This window comes from Chiloscyllium plagiosum, chromosome 27 (assembly GCF_004010195.1).
Source record: "Chiloscyllium plagiosum isolate BGI_BamShark_2017 chromosome 27, ASM401019v2, whole genome shotgun sequence".
Lineage (NCBI taxonomy): Eukaryota > Metazoa > Chordata > Chondrichthyes > Orectolobiformes > Hemiscylliidae > Chiloscyllium > Chiloscyllium plagiosum.
The window spans coordinates 17,860,969-17,869,284 of record NC_057736.1 but is presented as its reverse complement, the minus strand read 5'-3'; positions in this window follow the sequence as shown (position 1 = coordinate 17,869,284).

Sequence of the window (8,316 nt, the reverse complement as noted above, 5' to 3'; positions counted from 1 at the left end):
ATCTTATTAAGCAGATTGTAGCTTTCTGGCCATTATGCAGTTGCGGAATGATTGTATGTCTCGAGTTTGTAAATAAATGCAATACCATCTTCTGGAGAGCATATCTGCAGCTCCTTGCATGCATGATATATTGTTTCATTGGCAAGTCTCATGAGATAGAGTTGAAATCCTTGTGGTCTTGGAGACATCCTTGCTAATTCTGTCTCATCCTGTTGAGAAACTCGAGATTTGTGATTGAGTACTATGACTAGTTTTGGACTAAGGATGAAGTTTGAAAAGTTCTCACAAGTCCACTTAACTAAGAGAGTCTCTTTCTCAATTACAGCATATCATTTTTCTGTAACTAATAACTCAAGCTATGGAACTGAGGGGTTTGTGATGCCCACCCAGTTGGTTCCGGTAGAGCACTGCTTTTAAGCCATTAGCTATGATGTTTAGAGAAGATAATTATATTGCATTGGGACACATATGGACATCAACACATCCTTGATACTCTGCACAGCATTATATTTATGTAGATTTGTGGCTTCTTGAGGAATTGTCTTGAGTTCTTTCATACTTGCCAAATAAGGCAACACTTTTGCCAAATACCTTACCATTCCTAAGAATCTTTAAAGATCCTGCAGTAACTTCAGAGTGGGTAACTCCATAATGGCGTTAATATTCTAAGGATCTTTCATTATACCTTCACTGTTGACAATGTATCCTAAGAACCAAATAGATCCTTTGGAGAATTCACATGTTTTGTGAAGGGTGAGCTCTTCTGCTTGTAAGTACTTTAAGACTGCATGACCCTGTGATCATGCTCTTCAACTGTTTCCCCACATTTCAATATGTCATCCATGTGGCATATTGCTCCATGAAGACCTTGCAAATCTAGGGCTGAAGGGATCCCAAATTGTAATTTGTTGAAACAAAATATCCCAAACAGGGCTGTGAATGTAGTAAGCAATCTTGGTTGCTCATCCAAAGGTGCCTGTCAGAATCCACTATTTGCATTAGGTTTCACAAAACTATGAGCAAAGGATGCTTTTGTTCTTACTACTGCCTTGATGAGTTGTGTAAGATCAACACAAATTCAAATAATTTTGTTAGGTATGTGTAATGTACAAGCGCCTCTTCATTGGTTTTGTGATTATTGAAATGAAGATCATTCTAGTCATTTCCACAAGATGCTTCTCAATTTTGGTTATTAAAGAATGCGGAATGTTCCTGTGTATACAGAGATGTAAGGATTTAGCATCTTTCTTCACAGTAATCAGTTTTTTTTAACCCTTTGAGTAATTTAGGGCATTCCTATTCAAAGGAGCTCTTTATTTTCTGCTTTTTAAACTCTTGCAGCTTTTGAATAAGATTGAAATCAACACATGCCTTCCTAATCAAGAGCGAGAATTCACAATTGCAAAGTAAACAGAGGCTCTCCATTATTTGAAGTCCTCCATTTTGAGATTTGCTTGTAGCATTCCTTTAAATTTAAATGCTATGTCTCTTGCATCATTGAGTTGTCCTGTTGTCAGCTGTAGACAGTGTTCCTTAACTGTGACTCATTAACTGATAAGATAATGACACACCCTTGTGTCTAACGTAAAATTCATGAGATGACATTAATACCAATTCAGTAAAAGGCAGGGTCTGAATCACCTATTTGCCTGTGAACATTTTAGGTTTTCCTGCTGTTATAGCCTGTTACACTTCATAACTTCTGTCTATGGGTAGCTATTTGATTTCTTTGATTTCTGATATTGTGTTCCCCTTCTACACATTTTCTGAAAGTGACCTGTTATGTGACAGATAAAGCATTTACTTTTACAAGCTGGGCACTATCTGTGCCTGTGCGTATTGTTCCACTATACTGACAAGAACATTTAGCCTGGTGTGTGTATTGACTTCCAACATGTCTTCCGAATTGAATGGACACTGCTGACGTCCTGTGCCAAGAATGAACTTCTCCTCTTAGAATTGATCTATACTACCTTGGAACTTCTACTTTACTCACCTTCTGAATGGCTTCCTTGAGCCTCATTTTCTTTGGTCACTAATAAATTTGAAAAAGATTCATCAGCAATTCCTACAAAAATATTCTCTTCAAAATTCTGACTCAGTGTTGCCATAGTTGTATTACTAATCTGCAGAGATCATTAATGAACTCATCTATGGATTCTCTGGATACTGAACACTTCTTGGTAACGTTTCAGTTGTATAAGACTTTGGTTCAGACACGTTTGGAATACTGCGTACAGTTCTGGTTGCCACATTACCAAAAGGATGTGCATGGATGCTTTGGAGAGGGTGGACAGGAGGTTCACCAGATGTTGCCTGGTATGAATTAGAATTAGAATTAGAATTCCTACAGTGTGGAAACAGGCCCTTCAGCCCAACAAGTCCACACCGGCCCTCCAAAGAGTAACCCACCCAAACCCATTCCCCGATCCTATATTTGCCCCTGACTAATGTATCTAACCTACACATCCCTATGGCCAATTTAGCATGGCCAATTGACCTAACCTGCACATTTAGGATTGTGGGAGGAAACCAGAGCACCCGGAGGAAACCCACGCAAACACAGCGAAAATGTTCAAACTCCACACAGACAGTCGTCCAAAGCTGGAATTGAACGCGGGTTTCTGGCACTGTGAGGCAGCAGTGCTAACCACTGAGCCACTGTGCCGCCCTTTTTTATTTCTTTTTTCAATTTTTACAGCTTTACTATGAAGAGAGTTTGAGTAGATTAGGATTATTTTCATTAGAAAGACAGAGGTTGAGGGGGTACCTGATTGAGGTCGACAAAATCATGAAAGATATAGACAGGGTGGATTGCAAGAAGCTTTTACCCAGAGTTGGGGACTCAATTACTAGGGGTCACAAATTCAAAGTGAGAAAAGTTTAAGGGAGATATACGGGGAAAGTTCTTTACACAGACGGTGGTGGATGCCTGGAATGCGTTGCCAACGGAGGTGGTAGAGATGGACACAATAACGTCATTTAAGATGTATCTAGACAGATACATGAATGGCAGGGAGCAAAGGGGTACAGACCCTTAGAAAATAGGCAGTAGGTTTAGATAGAGGATCTGGATCGAGGCAGGCTTGGAGGGACAAAGGACCTGTTCCTGTGCTGTAAGGATCTTTGTTGTTAAATCTTGCTCTTTCAAGAATGTTATTAATTCTGAAGTGGAAGTGATTGTAAGAGACTTTCAGTACTTCTTCAAACTTATCTTCAAAGATATCAAACTATCTAGAAGATTTTCACGTCTTGGGGATAAATTGGAGAATTTCTACTTTTCCACAGTTCCACTGTATGATGCCCCCATTCACACTTAGTAAATGTTTCCACTTCTTTAATGGCTTTGCTGAATGACACTTGGTGTCTGCAGTTTCAATAACTGATTCCCACTTTAATCATGGTTTTACAGAAAGATTCCTGCTCCTCACAATTTAAATAAATGATTCCCACCTTTTTCAGTTTTTTAAAGGATTCCCTGCTTTTGTGCAGTCCGAGTAAAATTGGAAATTTCTTTACCCCCCTTAGATTAAATCGGCTTAGTCTTTCATTCTGGCTGCTTTTATTAATTCCTGGCTTTGTAATGTTTCCAGGTACTTGATCTGAGATTAATATTTCTAGTGTGCCCCTTTATTTTGTCATCTGTCTGTGTCTGTGAAGCCTAGTGGCAATGCTCAATGTGAGGTCTAAGTACTTTAAATTCTCACTTTTCAAGTCTAGGTCACTGTGCTATTTTAATATTTCCTCTTTTGTAAATCTTTACTGAAGGTGCCTCTGATGTCCATTTGTTCACTGCTGAACATTGGCTCAGGATCATGCCCATAGACATGATGCAGTCTGTACCTGCTTTGGAGTTATTACTTCTCTTTCTCCAGTGACTTGCCATTTTTCCTGTTACAAAGAACCTCTTACCAGGTCTTAAATGCCTTTACCATTCACTAGAGTATCTTTCTTGTTGAAAGTTGACACAAAGATTCTGTTCTGCCGAGTTCTTATATCTACAGCACTTCCCTCTGCTGATTGTGATTTGTGTGAGATTCTTATTAAGATTAAATACTGGCACAGATTAGTTGGGATGAATAGCCTGTATCTATGTTGCACATTCTATTCTATCTGTTCTATATTCTATTTAATAGATGGTTTTATTTGGCTTGATTGTTTCTAACGAACAGTTGAGGAAAAACCATTCAAATCCCCGTTCCTGTGTTTGGTCTGTTATTTCATGACAAATGTCATGAGCTGTACTCCAGTAAAAGAGGATGTTTGCTTTCTAATACAGTGTCTGAGGCTTTAGTGACAGATGGTCCTGTAGACAATTGATTCATTACGCTATATTACTTTTGTTTACCCTGCATAACTGTTTCAGCAGTTGTGCTTGGAGAAAGTAGCAGCTTGCAGTTCTTAAGCAACTACTGCAACTATCTGTGGTCCTGGAACATTTTACAACATCAAGAGCTTTTGATATTTAGTCTCTCATATAGTGGTGAAAACGCAGCTGCCAATTTGTGGACAGTACAGTCTGACTAATGGTAATGGAGGACATTGAGGTCATCAGTTTCACCGTGATAACTGAAGGATAAAAATTGGACTGATCATTGGTGAAATCTCATCTGCTCTTCTTTTAATAAGCCAGGAATTCACCTGAGAGGATGGATGGGGCCTCAGTTTAATTTATCACCTAAAGGACAGCAACTCCAATCATATAGTGCTTTCTCAGTTCGACACTGGAGTGTCAGCATGAACATACACTCAAGGATCTGGATTGGGATTTACTTGCAATCTTCTGATTCTGAGGTGATATTGAAACCCATTACCCTCTCAAACATAATTAACTGTGTTAAGTTACAGAGTTGTGGCAAATCACTCCTGAAGGTCTGTCTCATTGACTAAGCTTTTGGTCATGTCTTCCAATATCTCCTTACCTGGCAGCGTGTCAAGGTTTGACTGATTAGTCTTCTGTAGATAGCTTTGGTTGAGGGATTTTCTGTATGAAATGTGCTTTGCAACTGCAAGTTTTGTCATTATTCATGAAGGTGGATTCTATTTGTGCTATTCAGTTGCATCATTGCTGATCAGAATTATTAACTAAATGGGAGTTACCTCCTAGTACTATCCCTTATACCCCTGCCTAAACGTTCATCAAATCTTAGCTGTGAAATTTTCAGTTGACTCATAGTCTCAACAAGTTTTCAGGGGAGAGAGAATTCCAAATTTCCATTACTCTTTGTGCAAATAAGTGTTTTCTAATGCCGTCCCTGAATGGTATAGCTCTCATTTTATGGTTGTGCCACTACTGTTTCATTCTTCCTCCACAGAAATAAGTTTCTTTCTCCTTTAATCATCATAAACAACCCAATTAAATCATTCTTTTATCTTTCATGTACAATTGATTATATTCCTACTCTTTACAACTTGTGGTTTAACCCTTTCAGCGCTCGAATCACTCTGACAAAATCGCATTAAACGTGTCCCAGTCCTTCCTGAAGTGTGTTATCCAGAACTGAGGTCTGACCAGGACCTTAAACAGGCAACTACTCATTGACCAGATCTGGAAACCAGAGAGATGTAAGTAACCACATCACTGTAAAATCAATCCAGCTGAATCAGCTTTTTATTACCAACAAAAGCACACAGTTTTCTAGGAGTCCTCACTTTAGTACCAGGGAGTTTGGGGAAATATTCAAAATCATTATTGCAATATTTTATTGACTGTGAAGCATTTTCATGTGTCCAAAGGTTGCAAAAGGTGCTACTTAAGTGTTTATTTCCTTTTTCTGTATGAAGATGTCCTGAGAATAAAGGCAGATGAAGGGCTTTAACAAAGATTAGTGGATAGCACAGAGGCTGGAATCTTTTAATAGTTGGCAGGTCAGAGTCTGAGAATTCTGAAACGCATAAATCATCCCGACCCTATAACATTTTCCACCATCTATAAATAACATGATACGAATGTGATGAAATACTATCTGTTGCCTGGAAAAATGCAACTGCAGCAAAACTCAAAAAGCTTGAAAGCAGCCTGGACAAAGGACCTATTAGCTCACCACCCTATCCACCACCATTCACCCTCTCCACAATGGGGGCAAAGTAGCAGCAATGTGAGAAATAACTTCACAGAGGCCAGTGTCCCCTTCCTGGGTCACCCTTTATGACACTTGTCCTTGACACTTGTCCAGTTCCCTCAGAGCCAGCTCTCAGAGTGTCAGAATATCTGACACTCCTCTTTAACTGTCAACCAGGGCTCCCCGATTTGACTAGATTAATAACCCCAATCAGGGAATTCATATTCTATGCAGTCTCAGCTGGCTGCCCTTGATACATTCAGGGGAGATGCTGTTGCAGCATCTCATCAACACCTTCCAAACCCCCACACTATCTATGTTTGGATGCCTGTGAGTAGTTCAAGGAACGGACAATTCAGACACACTTAAGCTGGTTATTCTGATAGGCTACTTCCAGATGGCTCTACCTCTTTCTGATAGTTTGTAATTGGCAAGATGAAGGTTATTTGAATATTTGGCCAATTTGAGAACTGCTTAAAAATACTATTAGCTTTTTAAAAACTTATCCTGTGGCTCAGTTCAAACAACAAATCTAGTCCATTTCCATAACAATGACATTAGATGTAATTATTATAAACTTAGTTTTGAACATTTGATTTAGTTATTTAGTCAGGTGGATAATCACCTGATGAAGGAGCGGCGCACAGAAAGCTAGTGCTTCCAATTAAACCTGTTGGACTATAACCTGGTGTTCTGTGATTTTTAACTTTGTACACCTCAGTCCAATACCAGCATCTCCAAATCATGATTTACATTAGATTAGATTACTTGCAGTGTGGAAAAAGTCCACACCGACCCTCCGAAGAGCAACCCACCCAGACTCATTCCCCTACATTTACCCCTTCACCTAAGGGCAATTTAGCACGGCCAATTCACCTAACCTACACATTTTTGGACTGTAGGAGGAAACTGGAGCATCCGGAGGAAACCCACGCAGACATGGGGAACATGTGCAAACTCCACACAGACAGTTGCTTGAGTCATAGAGATGTAACAGCATGGAAACAGACCCTTCGGTCCAACCCATCCATGCCGGCCAGATATCCCAACCCAATCTAGTCCCATCTGCCAGCACCCAGCCCATATCCCTCCAAACCCTTCCTATTCATATACCCATCCAAATGCCTCTTAAATGTTGCAATTGTACCAGCCTCCACCACATCCTCTGGCAGCTCATTCCATAGACGTACCACCCTCTGCGTGAAAAAGTTGCCCCTTAGGTCTCTTTTATATCTTTCCCTTCTCACCCTAAACCTATGCCCTCTAGTTCTGGACTCCCCAATCCCAGAGATAAGGCTTTGTCTATTTATCCTATCCATGCCCCTCATAATTTTGTAAACCTCTAGGTCACCCCTCAGCCTCCGACGCTCCAGGGAAAACAGCCCCAGCCTGTTCAGCCTCTTGGACAGGAATTGAACCCGGGTCTCTAGCGCTGAGGCACAAGTGCTAACCACTGTGCCACCCCGTTATAACTTTAATCAAGAATCATTTAATCAAATAACAATTCATATTTTCATATTCAAATTGTATTAGGAGATCAGACTGCTGTGAAAATGGACATTAGTTAGGGGCAAAAAAAACTGCTGAAGCCGGAATCCAAAGTAGACAGGCAGGAGGCTTGAAGAACACAGCAAGCCAAGCAGCAGGTGGAGGAGGGATATAGCCCTTATTCTTAAAGAAGTGTTAGATCCAAAACATTGACTTCTCCTCCTCCTGATGCTGCCTGGCTTGTTGTGAAAATGGGCATTGACAACCCAATGGTAGAGAGGTTGGACTGTGGTAATTTGAGGCAGGATGTCAGATAATGAAATCTCCACAGTAGTGTACCACCAGCATCAACAACCATACATTGTAGTATCAATAATGGAGATACAGCAGAAGCATTGTGATGGAGATGGAAGTGGGGATATTTCAACATCTCAGTGATGGATATACGCTGATTCTGCATTGGCTTCTTCTTTACCCTCCACTGAATATGCATGCCCTTGAATTAAAACAAAAATTGGATTTTTAATAGATATTTGTTGTATTGTATCTCATGGTCAGTATGCTTTTAAGATACATGCTCATGGTATCATCAATGCATTACAGCTGGTAATCCCGAGGATATAATGATCTTCTCTTCCATCTTACCTCTGACCACATGAAGCATCACACTCTACTGGAACCATGCTTGTCTGTTGTAACGTAACAGCTTAATACAAGGCTTCACAAACTGCAGGTGTCTTCACCCAGTGGGATCAGCTGCCAAGGT